The sequence below is a fragment of the Bombus flavifrons genome, chromosome 12, assembly GCF_040668555.2.
Source record: "Bombus flavifrons isolate JBK064 chromosome 12, iyBomFlav1_principal, whole genome shotgun sequence".
In the NCBI taxonomy this organism is placed as follows: Eukaryota; Metazoa; Arthropoda; class Insecta; order Hymenoptera; family Apidae; genus Bombus; species Bombus flavifrons.
Genome location: NC_138453.1, coordinates 816,625 through 835,849, shown reverse-complemented (window position 1 = coordinate 835,849; position 19,225 = coordinate 816,625). Strand labels below are relative to the sequence as shown.

General features: G+C 35.2%; 1 protein-coding gene across 1 annotated transcript in view; it reads left to right on the top strand.

The window, feature by feature from the left end:
- The first annotated feature begins 2,838 nt into the window (after positions 1-2,838).
- The window catches only part of LOC138185450 (uncharacterized), a 28,769-nt gene continuing 12,382 nt past the window's right edge, over positions 2,839-19,225 (top strand). Inside the window, exon 1 of the mRNA XM_069124431.1 lies at positions 2,839-3,006. The gene's annotated coding sequence lies outside the window, so the exon portion shown is untranslated. The remainder of the gene's footprint in view (positions 3,007-19,225) is intronic.

Genomic DNA, 19,225 nt, shown 5'->3' with positions numbered 1-19,225 from the left:
TAAGTCATACATACTGATGTTTACTCGTTTATAGTTGAAGAGTTAGACATCTAATATTTGTCTTTAGCATTCTCAATATTCCAAAACTTAAAAGAGCTATTCAACGCGATAAATATAATTTTTCATTTGGCTGTGCATTAATTTGTATTATTTCATATTACTCCATAAAGCGATACCTCGATTAATTCTTCGAGTATAAAATTAAACAATTTTCTTCGTACAGTTTCTTTTGGTTCCTTCGTTTTTTATTTCGTGTGTATTGAATAGTGCGATATGCAGTGATCAGTAATATGCGTGTGGAAAATGCGTGTGATTCATGCAAGAACAAACAAGAACAGCGTTCGACCATATTTAATATCACCTCAAGATACTTTATGCGTATTTGATTTCTCTGTAGACACCCACGCATGGGAAGATTATGGTGCGCGCGTGAAAATTGTATAAACATTGTTTATATGTGTTATTATTTATTAATTATTTATGGAGGCAAAGGATCCCTCTACTCGAAAATTCCATTAGGCGGTTTTCGATATGCCGTTATAGACTTTAATGAGTAGGCAAGTATAGTGTTCAATCTACAATTTCTCTTATAAAATGTCGCGTAGGATGGTTAACGTCTTCAAATGTCATAATCTTCTCCTCCAAAATTATCTCCTCCAAAAATTAAGGTGTTTGTTATAATATTCCAAATTTTTATTATTATTGCATAGTCCGTGCCTTTCGGCTTTGGACGAACTTTCGGTTTTACATCTCTTACGTCTATTTCTCTTCTTGTATGCGTACCTCCCCTCTTTTCCACTCTATTCTATTGCACTATCTTATTTACTCTACCTTTAAAAACTAAAAATTGGGAACTATAAATTAGCAACTAGCGACTAAAAACTATTGCAACTTTGGTCTTTAACCTCCTTGCTGTGCCTCCTTCTTGTCGTTTGCCCTTCTCTTCTCTATTATTGCTTTCAATTCTGCTAAACCTTCTCAAGTCTCGTTTAGCGTTTTTCCTATGTCCCTTGGTCCTCCCGTCATTTCACATTCTTCTATTACATGTCTTAGGTCTGCTTCTTTCCTTCTGCATAGTCTGCATCTTTTTTCCCCCTCTTCTTTCCAGTATTCCCTTGCTTTGGTCTCGTTTCCGCATCTGAATCTTGCCAGTATTCTTCTGTCCTTTCACTTCATCCTCCCTTCTAAGTACTTTGGTAATTTTTCTTTGGATTCCCTTATCCTTTTCCCCCTCTCTTCTGTTTATCTCTTTCTTCTTTCTTCTACGATTTGGTATGCTGTGATCCTTTCTTTGTCCTCCCCTGTTTCTATCTGCGTCCCTCCTTTTTTCACCTCTTCTAGTCTCTTCTTTCTCTTTCTTGCTCTTTTCCCTTCCTGACCATTCCCCCATTCTCTCTCTCTCTCTCTTTCCTTTATACACTCCTCTACTAATTCCTGATTCTATTCAATTTTTGATTCTAGGGCTTTCTCTTCGTACCTTGCAGCTCTTTTTAATGCTTTTTCTTTTATTTCCATTATTTTGCATTCTTCTATCAGTACATAATTTGGTGTTGTCATATCTAAGCCTAATATGTATTTCAAATTTAAGGGACGTACCTTTTATGACTAACTGTCGGTCATACAAGAACTTATTTTCGTCTATTCTTGCAACAGAGTCCGATTCGAATCTAAGATATATATAGAATGGATAAAGAAAGTGTTTTGATGAGCTGAAGATGTATATAGATACTTGTCCCATTGGAGAGTATAAGAGATTGGCAAACTAAGTCAATCCGAGTACATGTGCTTCTATTCATGTATACGGAACCGTTTCTGCGGGCAAGGTAAAGTGGCCGGGCCAGTTGAAAAGTCGATTCTGTACAGATGTATGCAACTGTTTCCACCGAACCCAAGTTGTTCCTACTATAACGGGACATGTATGACGAATCTGACGATTTCGGCGAGCCATAGCATTCAAGGAGATTTCCCGGGTCGCATCTTTATGGAGGTTCTTTTTTCGGCAATGTGGTAATCTTCGCCTGCCCACAAACGAAAGCACACCGCTCCCGATCAGCTGCACATTGCAAATATTTTATACGCATTTTTATGGATTTCTTTTTCTTAACGATAAACGAAATTATTAAATTTTGGACGTCTGTCAAATATTAACAACTGGAAATATGTGTAGTATTACGATAGAAAATTTTCCGTCATTATAATATCAATTATTTATATTAGTATAGCTCTGTTCCCCGAGCAGCCTTTCATTTCTTAACAGATTTTCTTTATATTATTACTTTCCGAGATACGAAAGCCGAATTATTTTAATTTTTTTTAACGGAACTATACATTTTTCTTGAGATCAGTTGTTAGCGTTTCCGTATACGAATTCGTTAACCTTTCATGTGTTCGATCGACTTCAATTAATCTTGCAAATATCGAGCCTACGAATTTATTAACTTTTAGGGAAGAAACTTCATTGGAGCAGGAAACACGGAACGGTGGTCTTGTTCGCGCCTGAAATGCCATTTGTTAAACATTGCCTTTTGAAACAAATGCGAAGGGTCTGTGTCAAGAAGCGTTTGAATTGGTTTGATCACTGCTTGGGTTAACGTCAATAGATCTCTGATTATATCCTCCAAAATAAGTATCTTATAATAATAATTAATAAGTATCTATATTCAGCCCTAATTCACAGAAACATTTTCTTCGTTTATTTTTTATCTCTTCGATTCAATTCGAAGTCTGTTGCAAAAATAGACGAGAATAAGTTCTTCTATGACCTACAAGTCTGTAAGACTTGCGCGTTGGCTGGCGTTCTGTTTGGCTTTGCCTGTCGACGAAGTATACGTACGTAGTTTCGTCAGTCACGTGGAGAACTTGCGTGGTTTCGGTTTGTTCCTCTTGTTCTTTCTTTTCTTTCAACTTCTTCGGTTTGCTTTTCTTCGAGTTACATACGTTTAGTGGCACTAATAGCGACAGTGTTCGATTCAAGAAAAGTTAAAAACTGTGGTACTTCTGCTGAAAGTAAGAAACGATTTTAATTTTACAATATTCCTTAAGTTTGCCTTTGCACGAATTTCATGGCTTTTCAATTTTCTTGATATTATGTAGCTGTAATTTTATTTCTCGTATCGTTGAAGAAAGTATTTGCGTTCATTAGCGTAAAATTTTACAGCATAAAGGTATTTTGCAGTAAATTATTCTAAGAAATACTATGACTCTGACACATTTATCATTTATTACCTTAAAAATTGTATATTTTGGAAAAATATACAATTGAATGATGCAGAAGCGAAAGTTAATTAAAAGTAATTTGTCAATAGTAATTAGTAGTACTTGGTCAAAGTCGAATACTTTCCATGTGTTTTCTAAACTCATGTAGTTATATAGTTCTATAAGTTATATCGTGGTTTGTAACCGATGATTGTGCGAAATAGGAAGCATTTTGAAATAAATGGTTTCAGCTTAATACGAAATAAGAAAAACGTTGTGATTCTTTCGAATTCTTTCTCAAAACAGTTCCATTCGATCGAACCTTTTATCTCGAAAGAATGAGAACAGCAAGGAAACTTAATGAAACGAAGTATTGATAAATCATAATAGATACAAATAAGTGCATTATTCGTTTTTCTCGATAAATATAATAAAAACACGTGGACTATTCGAACTAATTGGAATGGAGCTAAAGAAAACTTGGATAATATCGAGTTTTCCGAACAAATGAAATTGTAACTTCGTTTCATACGAAAAATAATAATTTATTGCGCATTATTATATATGTTTCGATCATTTTCTTAAAGGTTTTCTCATCTGTCTCTAGAAAAATTATTCGTATAATAAGCTGCTTTTATCTATATTACTTGTATACATTATCTGAACAGATAATTTTATCTCGTTATTAGTTCTATAAATCCTGTTTTACTGATTTCAATAGCAGATCGATTTGACGATAGTACTTTTACCTGACATATTCAGTCCACGAATGCCGTAACGTGACTTAAATTTTGATAAGTAATGATGCTTTAAAGCTGCAATCTTCTCTTAATGTCTCGATCAATTGCAATGCTTTTCCATATAAGCCTTGATATAGACCTCGATATAGCGCCCCTTTTTTCACATAATCATGTCAACATTCTATTAGCAGAGTTTCCCTGCAATTGTATGAATTTTTTTATATTGCGTATATGTTGGAAACCTTTTCCTCCTCGATACGGTTCTTTCACGTAAGCCTCAAACGATGTTTGACGAAGTTGTATTAAGTGTACACAGTATCAAGCGTAACGAGAAAGCATCAAGACTCTCATTCGAGATCATCTTCGTTGAAAGAAAATAATTTTATGCAAAAGAGTGCACGAAGTTTAAAATTATGCGATCTTTAATTACATAATTTTCATAAAAGAAATCCAAAAATTTTGCACATAAACATTTACTTTATTAAGAAATTTAACGATCAACTGTGATACAATTTACGCGTTCTAAACGTATACATTATGAATCTTAAGAATATTTATTCCATAAATAAATAATAATCAAGCCATAATAAACGACATTAAGTAAAGTCACAGTTTCGTACAATTCTTTTTCTTTTCGTTTTTGTCATTTAAGTGTGATCAAATCCTTTTTTTATTTATTGTTTAGCGTCACATCTCCTGTTAATATATTAGTAACTACATTCACATGTACCTCGTAAATAATTAAGCGACAATAATATTATTTATATGGAGATACACTTATGTTTGTAATACTGTTTATATGTACTAAAATGAGTAGATCAGTATGGTTTTGTATAACTTTATAGTTGACGCAACAGATCAATTTTTGTTAAGAAACTTGGAATCCTTTACATTGCGCTTTACTACTTATGTTTATGCGCATATGTTGCATATCGTTGGGTATCTTTAAGTTATATATCGTGCTTTCGAATTTGAGACAATAGCAAATTAGATATTCGAGGGTGATGTTAGCGTTACAATAATAACAAAATTCGGGGTTTTGTTTTTTTGATAAAGTGTGAATGTGTTATACACAGAGGTCATTTGTACTTGTTTTTTTCTTGTGATAGTTACAGTCGAACTTACTTCGTGTATATCTCTTCCGATTTTATGCAAAAACGTGTGTTAATTTAGGCATAAGTTGTTTCACTCGTATTTTAATCTTTTTCGTTACAAATCGTTTCTCTTTTATGTCTTTATTGTGTGCATTGGATTGGTCATTTCCATGGTAGTGTAATGTTACTTTCGTTTAGTTATTCTTGGACTCGTATGAGAAATGCTTTGGTTGCTCGAGATTTTTCTGATGTAATTGGGGATTCCATGTAATATTTTGCACACCTTGTTGTGGACATTGTGATCGCGTAAGAGAGGGTGATTAGTTTTCTTCGGGATTCTGGTGGCAAGGACGCTGTAGACTGTGCTAGTTCGATATGCCCCTATTGCTATTCTGGCTCCTACGTTATGAACACGGTTTAGGATATGAAGTTGATGATGCCGAATTATATACGATGCAGCTTACCGCATATGGTGCAGTAACCTATTTTCGGACGTATTAAGGCTTTGTTAGTAAAACTTGGAATCTTTTGATCGGCTGATCAATTCTTCGAAGCCATAGTCTTTATGACGTTTAGTCTATACGTACACAGTGTCAAAAATTATTTGTCATGTTTCGGTGAAAGATTTTTACTTCTTGGATCGGTGGAAATCAATTAAAAAAGTGGATCGTAATTTTGACCTTGACTATGATTTGTAAGATCAATCTTTTTTATTGCGTCATATACTACTCGTACAAGGAACAAAAGTCTCACAGGATACATGAATCGCGAGTCAACCGTTCTCCTGGAAAAGGATATTAAAGTTCCATTAGTTTTCCAACTCACTCTATTTGTAATGTGCTTATATTCCGCAGTCAGATGCAGGGAAAATAGCATCTAGTATCGTAAAAATTTCACATCCATCATTAGATATCCTATATCCTTTTCTCTTTCTTTCTTTCTTTCTTTCTTTCTTTCTTTCTTTCTTTAATTCTTTCTTCCTACCTATTTATTGTAAACAGGCCAGTGCTCGCATTCTACATTACGGCCAAGTTTCTTCTCAAGATCACGTATTGACTTCAATCGATGAAAACCATATTAAACCCGATGTTTTAATCGTTCAAAGGTATCCAACGGTTCAAATGTAATCCATTCATCCCAATTATAAACAATTTCTTTTTTCTTATGAAGTAATTGCCAATTCCTTTTAAAACTTGCGCATTCCGATTCTAAGCAACGATTGGAAAATTCGTTCGTTCTAATGAACGATTATAACGCACGACCTTCCATATAGATAATTTTTATCAACAAATAATTTCTAATCAATCGTAATTTATTTCTAATTAGTCTGTATACTTTTGTTTCTCGTTCGCATATTATTTATTCGAGTAAATATTTTATTTCCACATTAAAATATCCTAGGACTATCGATCCACATGTAAAATCGACGTGTTCAACTCAACGCTTACAAGTAATTATGTTGTAAATTATAAAGGTTTGAGCGAAAGTTGTACCAAAGCTACCCCCTTTCCAATTTCGATGATTTTGAAATATGTTGTCTAGTTCAATGTTTTGTGCAACATTTTTCTACAGATAAAATGGCGGTCGACTATAGTTTCCGAGATATTTGCAAAAAGCTATCAGTCCCAGTGGATTCTGCCTATAATTGTGCGTCCATAGCAGCGTGTATAATCAGCTTTACGGCGCTGCGATCAAATACAATGGTCTAACCCAAATCTAACTCCTATATTTTTTATATGGTATATAAAAAACGAGGGTTTGGCGCATTTGGGTATTTCGCCGATCCTTTGCGTAAAAGCCTCGTGCTGTATCTAAGTTGTGCTTCTCAAATTATCAAACATTGCAACCGTCTTCCGAATTGGAGTAGTAAGGACGTGTGTGACAGTTTTCTGTAGTTTTGTTTGGTTTTAATTTGTTTACCTGTTTTTTTATTGTGTTGTATGTTGTGTTCTTTAGACATGAGAATCTTTTCTTTTTTATACGTGGGAAAATCCTCATGGATACCCCGTCGCTCTTCTGGGAAGCAGAACTTACCAACTAAAACCCCGCGATGGCCTACCTAACGCTTAACACGTTGACTGCCACGCGTGTTTTCAAAGAAATCTCCGTCAGGCCACGCGTACAGCAGTACCAAGCGTTCTCTGCTAGGTGCTCCCATCGATATTTTAGTAATGCGAGTCGCTCAAATGGTGGTCTCAAGAATGATCTTTCGTTTCATTTGTTCGCAACATTAAAACCACTAGCTGTTGTTGAATATAACGAAGGAAAGTGTGGTATAGATTATTCCGACCAAATGGTTTCTTATGCCACCACAATTAGGAAAGGAATCAAATGGTACAGAAAACTTGGCATTCAATTCCTTCTGGGAATTTCTGTTGTAAACGCTTTGACGGTTTACAAAATTGCAACAAGAAAAAATATAAATATTAGAATATTTAGACAATTATTCGTTGCAAAACTATTAAGGTTGTCTGAAAATACAAAAAATCCTTGTCTTCGACGGAGTCAGTATAATATCGCTGTTCGGAAAAATGATTCCGAAAGAAGCATTAGACGCGCATGCAAACTATGTTATGCAAATAAAAGACGTCGAATGGACCGAACAAAGGCACAAAAGAATTTGAAGAAAACAACAACTTATTGTCCAAATTGTCCCGACCAACCTCAGTTATGTATAGAATGCTTTAAAGTTTTACATTCTAAATAATTTTTTTAATAAACCATTTTCGTATTTTTACTTTATAACAATTCAACAGTTTTATTATTATGGAATATCTTTTCAAATACCTACGACGATCCTTCGCAAGTAGTCAAATAAGCGACACCCGAATATGGGTTACGCGGCCTGACCAGAAACTTTGCTGACACAAGAATACGGGTGTCGTGGCAGTCAACGTGTTAATAGGAGTGCTCCGGGATCTCAATATAATAGGATCCCAATCGTTACCTACTTTTTGCTTTTTTGCAACAGAATGTATCCAATTTTTTTGTTGATCTTTATAACGGGGGCAATACTAGAACTTCATGTTTATTTTTGCAAATTATAAATAACATAATAGACAAACAGACAAAGGAAATCAAGTTTAATGTCGTACTTCTAACAACAGCTCATAGATAACGAGCGACATTTGATTGTAGCTAGTTTTCCTTGAAATTTTCCTTGAGATTGTGGCTGACTTTCACCTTTAAGATAGATGTCCGTTTGAAGGCTTTGTACGATACGACATTTGATCTCTCAAAAATATTCTCAAATTGCGTATTTGAGAATAATTTTCAGAGCTTTACTTTTAGATAGACGGAAAACGTTTACCAAGAGTTTGTTATCCGCCCGAATTCTCAGAACTGTATCCATTTGAGATTTGTGTGCCCAATTTCTCTGTTTTACGTTTGAAACTGTCGCTTCTAGTCGTGTGCTATATAACATGTCGTTGCTGGATTCGCAAAGTCGCAAGGGCCAAAACCTTCAACTTCGATTCCTCGATTCTAATTAGCTAACTTAATCGTTGAACTTTCTGCTCATTTACCAAAAAATTGGTTTTGAACGTGTATTAAAAATACATATGTGCACAAATGCAGTTAAGGACTGAATTAAAGTGGCCGAAGATCTATAAGAACATGTACTGATTTTCCACAGTTTCTACAACTTTTCACAACGTGGAAATAATAGTAATGGATCTCGTTGAAATTGTTTTACCGAATGTTAATTTATTTTGGATAAAATAATACGATATACCATCCTGAAAAATTAACCTGATCTTGAAACGCCTCCCATTATTCTTATAAATAGATCATTAAAACTATTATAATTATGTATTGATATCCGGATATTTGTCTGATGAACTTAGAAGAAGATAGAGGTGTGTGTGTGTGTGTGTGTGTGTGTGTGTGTGTGTGTGTGTGTGTGTGTGTGTGTGTGTGTGTGTGTGTGTGTGTGTGTGTGTGTGTGTGTGTGTGTGTGTGTGTGTGTGCGTGTGCGTGCGTGCGTGCGTGCGTGCGTGCGCGCCGGGAATGTAACCGTGTCATAAAACTGCAGCATCTATTCAGCATTCTCGAATGGATGCTCCTATGAGAGTACGGTTATAACATGAAACTGATTCATATTCTGGAAGCAGCTCACCGATAATAAGATTAGTTCGTATCTGCTTGAGATGAACCTGCAACACTACCTTCGCTAGCTGCCAGTCTCTCTCGCATAGTGTCCACTTGCCAGAAATACTTTCAAAGGCAATTTGGGTATTTCTACACGTACACATCCTGCTGTATGTAAGAACGGAACAAATTTGTTTCTAATTGTTAATTTTCATATTGCTTTTGCAGCAATACGCGCTATATTCGTTAGGCTTCTTTCTTTGTGCTTTATAATCGATTCTGTATTTCGTGAGTTTATAATTCAATATTTATAATATATATATTCAGTCAATGTATTATTACAAAAGTTAGCTTCAACATTTTTTTCATAGAATTCCAATCTCTTATATTCATTCACAAATGGTTTTTCATCGTAGTTATTTATAATTTATAGACAGCGATTTGAAAATCTTGGAATATAAGCGGTAATTGTCGATACTCCAAGATTGGGTCGGAATTGGAGTTGACGAAGGCTAATTAGTTTTTTAAATTGCATAAGCTTGTTGAGTTACTGTCAGCAGATACTTGCTCTGATCGGCAGATACTTGCTCACCATCGGAGAAGTATCGCACTAAATCGTAGTTGAATTATCTACAAGAACAGACTGGATGAGATTGAATCGCTAATTGAACGTCGCACACGGACTGCAAGTTAACGAAAGTTGTTAAGATATTCTGTATGTCGCGCTGAGACTGTCGATAAAAGAATAGTTGAAGAAATAGGGAAGTATGCGTCGCGTAGAATAGAGAATATATTATACATTTAATCGCACTAATTGTAAAATACCAGGAAACGTATATCATACGCCACGCTGAGACTTTTGCCATTGAAGAAAGAATTCAAAACCACGAGGTTAATTTATATGTTTTGGATAGAACTTGAAGATACCTCGTCGGTTAACGTCAACTTTTTTCATGTCAAAGCGAAGAGTTTCCGAGGACCTCACGGATGCACAGCGAAAGCAACACTGCAAGTGTCGTTTCTAAAAGTACCATTTGCAAACCTTCAATTCGGACGAACACGGAAATAATCTTTCTTACATTTTGTTCACAAACCTGTATCAAATGAAATGAATTCGTTCTATAACCCTGTCGAAGTGCCTATATCTCGGATAAATTACTTCGATAGTTTAACCACAACAAAAAAGACAAATAGTTACAAGGATACGTAACATGTTGGACAAATCACAGTTCACACACGCATTTCCCATATTTGTTTACTTACGTATATATCTCTCTTTCTCTCTCTCTCTCTCTCTCTCTCTCTCTCTCTCTCTCATAGTCATAATTTAATAGTCGCTAGCTTTCTCTCGTCCGAAGATAAAATCAAGGATGTTTTAGCTGAAAAGAACATCATGTTTAAGTCATTTTGTTGGCTTTTCAAAAGTACGAATCCTTCTTTTCGAGTATGGTATTCTATTTATATTTCTGCAAAAAGTAGGCGAATCAAGAATAATCGATGCTCTCTATAATATCTTGTTATCGATTGAAGCGATATATAATAAATGATGCGCTCAAGCAAAAGAACCAGAACATCAGTTATTTTTCTTCAAACGATTCTAAATGCAAATATTAACTAGGAAAATCATGAAATATATTTCTACAGTTCTTGCAATTGTCTTTGGTTGAACGTAAATGAATTTAAATTACTGTAACAATTACTGTGACAAAAACTTGTAAAAATCATACAATTTTAACGTAATATGTATGCATTTACGTACAAATTTGCGTTAAATCAACAAAGTTTTCAAGATTGGTACAGAGGTACTTTTATAACCATACATAGAATATCATTAATCAATAAAGAATAGAAATCAACGTTACATGTAAATTTAGATGATTCATTATAAATTCAAACCTTTTAGAATCTTAAATACCTGTATGTGCGTATCGTATTATTAAAATTATCTAATTGCATTTGTTTAAAATATTTTATTTACATGTTAGTGATAGAGAACATCCAACTTGTCCTGCGCTTTTTCAGTTCTTTGAAATAGAAACATCTTTATTTTAAAACATTTATCTAAACAATGAGGCACGTGGTTGTGCTGTAATATGAATTGCGATAAACATCCAGAGTGCAGTGTCCTCGGAAATCTTGAAGGATTACATCTTCCATATGAATACGATAAACGCCTGACCTATCCCAATCATAGAAATTATTCATAATACACATACAAGGAGTTGAAAAATTACGCTCCTTGGACAAAACAAATTGTGTAACTTCGGGTCGCGTTCGTTCGGAAGTAGTATAGTAAGATTGTACTAATACATCCTTCCGACCAAATGGTCAATCCTTTGGAATCCGTAAGGCGATTGAAATTTTGTTTGGCAATATTTTGAAGCTACTCTTAGTTTTTGCACTGACAGTGCGTCGTAAGCACCCACCAAAAACACTACAGTAACGTAACTACTCTTACTTATACGCGACACACACACACGCACGCACGCACACACACACACACTCACGCGCACACGTAAGCACGTTTTGATTATAGTACGCGTACATGTATTGTCGCGTAAATTTCAGTCCGATTATTTAGAACATAACCTTCAAATCCGTAATCCCGTATATATAATATATATGTCGGATTAGCGTTAGGTTTAGGGGCGTGTAACGAATCTTCATTCGGACTAGCCATCGTTGTTGTGCAATAGAGATTGCATTTACTGGTATAAATATTGATTTTTATAAAGATTGACAAATAACCGTGGTGATTAGACACTCGAGATATTAAAGACAATGTTCTTAGGTTCAATAACGAATCCACGGTCAACGGGGTCCTCTCCTTACGATCGCGTTTGTTCGTTGCATATTGACCGGGGATACCAATAAAATCCTAGCCGCCGTTGCTAGGCAGACCCGCGTAGTACTGACATTGCTCCTGCCCGGGGTTTGATTGTTAATACAACGTGTGTCCCATAATATTGTCACTCCTCTGTTAGGTGAAAACGTTCATCCCGTGATCATGGCTACGTTCGGCGACCAGTTGTGTCACCTCGAGCCCAAGCCCATTGTCACAAATCTCGGGCAAACATAATCGGATTGAATCATAACAACTACTTCTAAGTTTTATTATTTAAGTACAGCTATAATAAATAGTCTAGACTAAAGTATTGGGGATCTTCCCAAAAATTCCGAAAGAAAGGCCCCGATGTCCTTTCATCTTCGACATATATATTATATGTATATACACAGTATAGTATATTCTGTACAATATAGTTGAAGTTACCGACATGATACGACTTTCATTAACAATTAATAAAACGTGTCGACTTTTATTAATCAAGTTACGGGGCCTCTACTAACATTTTCTGTATTTTTTGTTGCCTTCCCCGCTTTTACATCAGGTTCGTTGGCACGTCTCGATCCAAAGAATATCTTTTCAATCCAGTGGCTCTCTGATTTTGCATCAGATTCCTCCGTATTTTCTCTAACGACTCTTCGACTTTCCGTTCGTTTGTGCCATGTGCCAACCTCCTGGCAGCTCTTCGAGTTTGCATCGAGTTAATCTGCGCTGTTTTTTTCCAACGACTCCCAAACTTCGCATGTTATTCGTCCACGCAGTTTCCTTAACTTTGCACCAAATTCGTCCACAAGTGACTTTCGCGCTGGTCGAAACACCGCACCGGTTAGTAAAGATGCGTCTCCAATAACGAACAGTCATCGAATTGTTCGCGAATATGTCACAGCCGCCGGTTGATCTTTTCAAACATGCAATGTAACAAGTTGACGCACAATTCTCAAGTACCAAGAAATACAGTGGTGTCCCTCCGGATCTCTCTAAACAGATTTCCGAGCGCCGTGGGTACATCAAATGGGTTTCCAAATTAGAGTTCATAGCTTTTAGTTAAAATTACGAATACTCTAGCTTGTACAAGCAAACTATGTTTGCGTTTGCTATCTGAAATATAAAAAATAGGCAAACATTGTGCGAAGATTATATACTAGAATTTTATATGTTTTCAGTATCCGAACACATACAGAATAATGATAAAAATGAAATGTAATACATACAATTTTACCGCCATTTCAAACCCCGTATTAAAATTTTCTATTTACTCAACTACCATTTTTTCTAAAATCTGTCTAAAATCTGTAGATAGAAGACGCAGAAAATGATTAGTTCTAAATATAATACGTAGCTTGTGCAATCGTTTCATTTTCAGCTTTAATTATTATAAAGAAAGAAATTTTATTCTCTTTTTTCATCATGATAATGCTCGATAAGACACAGCGCAAACGTTAAACAAAATAATTGGAATTAAGTTTTCGGTAGTTACGTATTGGAACAGTATACTACATATATCAGCACACACATATATATATAGCAGATTGAACGTCAGTTTGGGATCAATAGATGCAATGTGTCACGAATTCTCGTACGTTAGAAATATTGCATGTTATGGCATGGTCGAAACTTCGATTGGCGAACTTTGCCTATTGTACATGATGCGCTGTTCAAGGTCAGTAAGATCGTCCAATCTGGAGTTACTAAAAAACAAAAACGCTATTCGATTGATAACAGGATCGCTCACAATTTTTTATTTTATGAAAGTATTCTACGAAACACAGAAAATATTTGTGAAAAGTACTATTGATAATTAATTTAGAAGCCTGCTCTATTCTTGTAAAGAAATAGTCAGTAAGCTTGACAGAGTTTGCGACTTTACACGCTAAAATATTTTTAAATATATAAATATTTTCAAAAATAGTAATTAAAAATAGTAGATACCCGTACCATAAACTCCAACGATTGAACTGAGATAACGTATATTAAAACTTCTCTTCGACAAAAAATATATGTTTGATTACGACGTATCGTAAATTCTTCGTTTGATAACCTCTGTTTAAATATACTTGACAAGTTTTCAGACTCCACTTCCTCGGAAACGAAACGTCATATGAAAATATGTTATGTTACATTTTCGACTTATCCTTTCATGTAGAATCACTTCCTGCCCGCTTGTACCTCCCATCAGGCCTCACACACAGGCCTGTATATCTTACACAAACTTATTTCCAAATAAAATAACCTAAAATAATCAAGCAGACTTCTTACAATTAATTATTTTTCTATGGTTCTATTCTATTTGGAAAAATTATACACTTAAGTAGCATTACGTTTGTTAGTCTCTTGATTTAGGTTGATCTTTAATTCTTCGCCACTCAAGGAGTTAGCGTCCTGATCGATTGTCCTCGAGATTTTCGACTGGTCTGCTTTTTAATCAACACGTCTAATCAGTTCTATCGATCAGCATTGATCAATATCTTTTCGAGATCTCGGGACTCTTTCTGAAGTAGCTGTTGAACCGTTACCAATAACTACATAGTTGTAAGCTGGGTTTATGATGCGCACGTAATTTCACTATGCTTGAGTTTAAGATTTCTAAGTAGTCCAGTCCTTGTATTTGCATCTCGTATCGCAATCGTATATTTAAAAATACACTCCAAGTATACTTACAAGTACACTCCAGTTACAATATCTCGAATAAATATTTGCCACGCAACAGCGGAAATGAGGTAATTTTGACAAATCATTCGAATGACCCTTCTGACCGCTGCCGAAAGTAGCTCCTACATCTTGACAATCGATTGTTGACTCTTTATCCAATTATTCTTTGGATCTTAGTGCATTGGTGTTCAACGTTTTATATGTCTAACCCTGACATATAATGTTTCTACATAGCTATTTTGGTAATAAAAAAATTTCAAAATTCAAAAATCGGCATCAGTATTGTTTTTCAATTTGCTAGATGGCTTTAAATAAAATTATATAAATCACATTAGCGGCAAATATTATCATTACATCAATTACCATCGATACCATGTTACGTGGCATAGATTGTACGAATATTTTCAAATCGTATATTATATCTACAACTGTCTTTGCGAAGGCAATCAGCAAATTTGGTCAACGTAATATTTTACTAATCGAATTCTACTTTTCGTGTGGATTTAAGAAGGATTACAAATTAATTCGAACATTTCTTCGCTGATATTCATAAAGTATACTAACCATGTTTATTTAATTGCAGCAACGAACCGATAGTATCTAATTTAATAATTTAAATCAATCGATAAGCAAATTGACATGAATTTCTATTTTATAAAATATGACAGTGTTACCGAAGCAAAAAGTATACATAAGTGGATCGTTTTTTCCGTTTTCATTCAAAATGAAATATCATTAAAATTGATATTTCGGTGTTTCTGTTACGCTATGGAAGTGCTTCCATCGTGTACTTCTATAACGGCACCGAATTCCAATCGATGGATCACCAATGGTTTTAAAATAATAAGTACTACGTCTTGTAGTTTACCTACATGACGTGATTCGATCTGATTCCACGCGATTTAATATATCTTCTATACCTTTATAATGATTCTAGCAAGCAATTGACATTATTTTGTTTTTTGTACCCAAGAATTTTTTTTTATTATTATTTAATTTGTATTTTACAATTTGTCCAGCTGGACATTTGGTAAATTTTTCTAACTTAATTGATAAATAACATGTGGCTGGCTACCCCCAGCGGGATACCATCTTCGAGTTTGACTATTTTATTTCTTTAGCGAGGTCAGTGGGATGTTTTCTTTTTAGTCTTCTTTCTATGAAAGTTTCGCTTGCTTCAGCAGCCAGTTAGTTTGGAAGTATTGCCGTTCTTACCCAAGATTGCGTGATGGCCATGCATATTATAGATGTCTAGTCAAGTGTATCTCTTTAGTTATTTCAGAGCTTTATACAGTACGTTAATAGCAAGGGTTGTCGTTAGAAGCAAGGAAGTAAAGATTGATGCTGGAACTTATGATACATGAGATCGGGCTTGCTGAATGTTTGAATGTTTCAAAAGCGATAATCTAACAAAGTCCAATAGGGCATATCGATCTTTTTAAATTGGAATGGTGGATCCAGTGAAATTACTCGAATCGAAAGTATTATAACTTCTTCTCCAGCAGCACAAGCTATCAAAACAGCTGTCTCTATTATACACTAATGCAAATTATGCACAATCTTGGAGCATTTAGATTACGAAGTAAAATTATTTTTATCTTTAACTTCAAAGAATGATATTATAACTCTGAAGGATTTAATGAACCAAGCAACTCTACAGGGCAATGAACAATGTGCTGCTCGTGAATGAGAAATAAGTTTGAGAAGGAGCATCGACTTTATCTAAAATGAAATTATTAATACTGTTTACCGATTTATTTGTTGGAGCCCGCAAATGGCTGTGTTATTAAAAAGAGTAACGTCAGAATAAATGTAATCAACTGATTAATTGGTGACCTTGTTCATATCACAGAGAAGTTATCAAGTGAAACATTTCCATGTGTTTGTAAAGTCTCCGTTACTCAGCTTTAGTAATAACTCGGAAAACACGTTTACATTACTGTCCTCATGAAGTTCTTATATGAAGTTATTACGAAGACAACTGCAAGTGCAATTAGAGATTCGGAGCTTAGTTTTTTTTGGTTCCACTGGGACATCCAGTCTGAGTATTGCATCATATACAATTGTTTGATCGTTATTTAGGATTAATTCATTTCCCATAGTATTATCATGTAATTTTTGTTCGTTGCAAGAGATCGTACGATACGATCAATTTTATTAAGGACAGAAAATCACATCATTACATTCCAAGTCTAGCATGACTGCTGAGTCTGGATGCGGTGTAAGATATCCTGATATACTATCTCCATATTTCATCCACAAAGATAGCGTGTCAGATATTTGACAAGCCGCTAACATCACGGAGAATAAAGATCCAACGTTTGAGGCAGAACTTGTGAGAGCTATCTCTATGGATGATACCTAATACCTAGGTCTGTTACTACTACTATACTCTATATATATGTTAGAGATGAAAGGACACCGGGGCCTTCCCTTTGGAGTTCTTCGGAAAACCCCCAATATTTTAGTCTCTATAATTTAACTCGATTATAATTGTCCGAGATTTGTGATAGTGAGCTTGGGCTCGAGGCGACAACAAGTCGGTGAACGTAGCCACGGTCACGGGTTGAACGATTTTACCTAACATAGGGATGGAGTAATTCTATTGCTCTCCTTAAAAGAAATAGTTGTAGCGGCACGCGACAGTAAACATTCCAACGGTTTCTGTCCCGTGGCTCGCCACACACACATGTTCAGCTAGCCTGAGGAGCCGCTATAAATCTTAGAATGTAGTTAACTAAAGTCCTTCAAACGGACAAACAGTCTTTATCCTAACAGTCCCTAAATCTACCACCTACTACGGGAAGATACGGGAAATCTGCCTTTCTCATGAACGACGCTTCCCGCTAGCAACTTTCTCTCAAGGGCGGTTAGCATCCTTCTTCAACCACCAACATAGAAATTAACCAATTAACAGAAACGTCCATTTCCCTCACTTTCCGAACGAAGGCTATCCTCGACGAATCCGATGATCTCGTGTCCTTAGACACACCCCATCATAGTTTTCTTTTGCAGCATCATCGTGACGGAAAGTCATTCTTTCTTGCGATCTCATCGACGAAAAGAGTAACGCCTTACGATCGGTGAATATTACGCGTTTTATTAACAAAGAGTCCTACTTAGATTTTGTGAGCACGCACATCTATCATCCCGTCGACCGCGGATTCGTTATTGAACCTAGGATCATTGTCATTAGCTTCTCGAGTATCTAATTACCACGGTTACTTGTCAAATTCTGTAATAATCATGTTTACACTAGTAAATATCTCCTCTATTGCATAACGACAATGTGTAATCCAAATGAAGATTCGTTTCACGCCCCTAACCCTAATTCTAATGTAACTCCGACATATATATACTCTATATACTGTATATTGAAAAAACGACTATTTCATACAGAAGGGGAAATTTAAAGCACCAAACAACTAGTTCAAAAAACTGAATTTTACATAGATTTAACATGAGCAATGGGCGCTGCTAATATTCCTCGGCGTGCTTTAGAAAACAATTTCTCTATCCAAATCTATAGGTCAGAATATTCCAAAATAATCGACGCTACGGAAGAATTAATTAGACAATTGCTATAATGCAGGTATGCAATATATGAGGGAAGATGTAGCAAATCACTAGTAGAGCTAACGGTTTTACTATAATATGTTATATTTAACCGATGTACATAAACTTTTATGACATTTTGTGGCATTTGAAACATTTTTCCATCGAACAATTACAGCACAAATTCTTCTTTTTAGACATATGTAGTGTCAATGCGCGATCGAAATGAAAATGAATTTCCGTCTATTACTTCCATTCAGTTCGTTGGAAATTGAGACGAGGAACAAGAAGTGGGTGTGAAATAGGATAAAAATCTACTAGGCCTATTGTGTGCGGAAATCAGAATGAGAAATATCAAGTCCGAACGAGAAAAAAATATTCGTCAATTGTAGCGCAGTATCACTGCCGTATTCAGCTAATTTCTAGATATCAGTGTATAGAAATAACGACTGTAGTGCAGCGATTCATTTACTATTTTAAACGATCATCTAACAGCGTTGTACATTGTAGAACTCCTGCGGCATATATGATCTAAGCTTTTGTTAAATAAAAGGTTTGTCGAAGTGGTTATCACTTCTAAAAAAAAAAAAAGGGAAAAACTCTGCATGATCTGTTTAGTCTTCTAGTATTTTTTTTGTAATAAATTAATTTGAATGAAAAAGAGAAAGGCGGCTGGCAAATGTACTTGTGAAGGCATTGACAAATTAATTTTCAGATATTTACGACAAGAGTTAGAAAAATATTAAGAGATAATTTGTAAATTTGAGATAATTGTTTGTAGGGATGTAGAGTTTTAGGGAGGGTGTTGAAGTGGTCACCGCTTATAAGAAAACTCTACATCTGGTCTGTTTAGTTTTCTCAAGCACTGAAGCCATCGACAGCGCGTAGACAAAAGACTGCGACGAAATCAGACCATAAACAGTAGACAGGCGACGTTGGCTTTGTCACGTAAATTTTAAGGGTTGGTTGATGAAATAAAATAGCTGAGTCGTAACACAACTATTAACTTCGTTTTAATTGAACTTTATTATAAATTCTGCAATCACAATGTAATACAC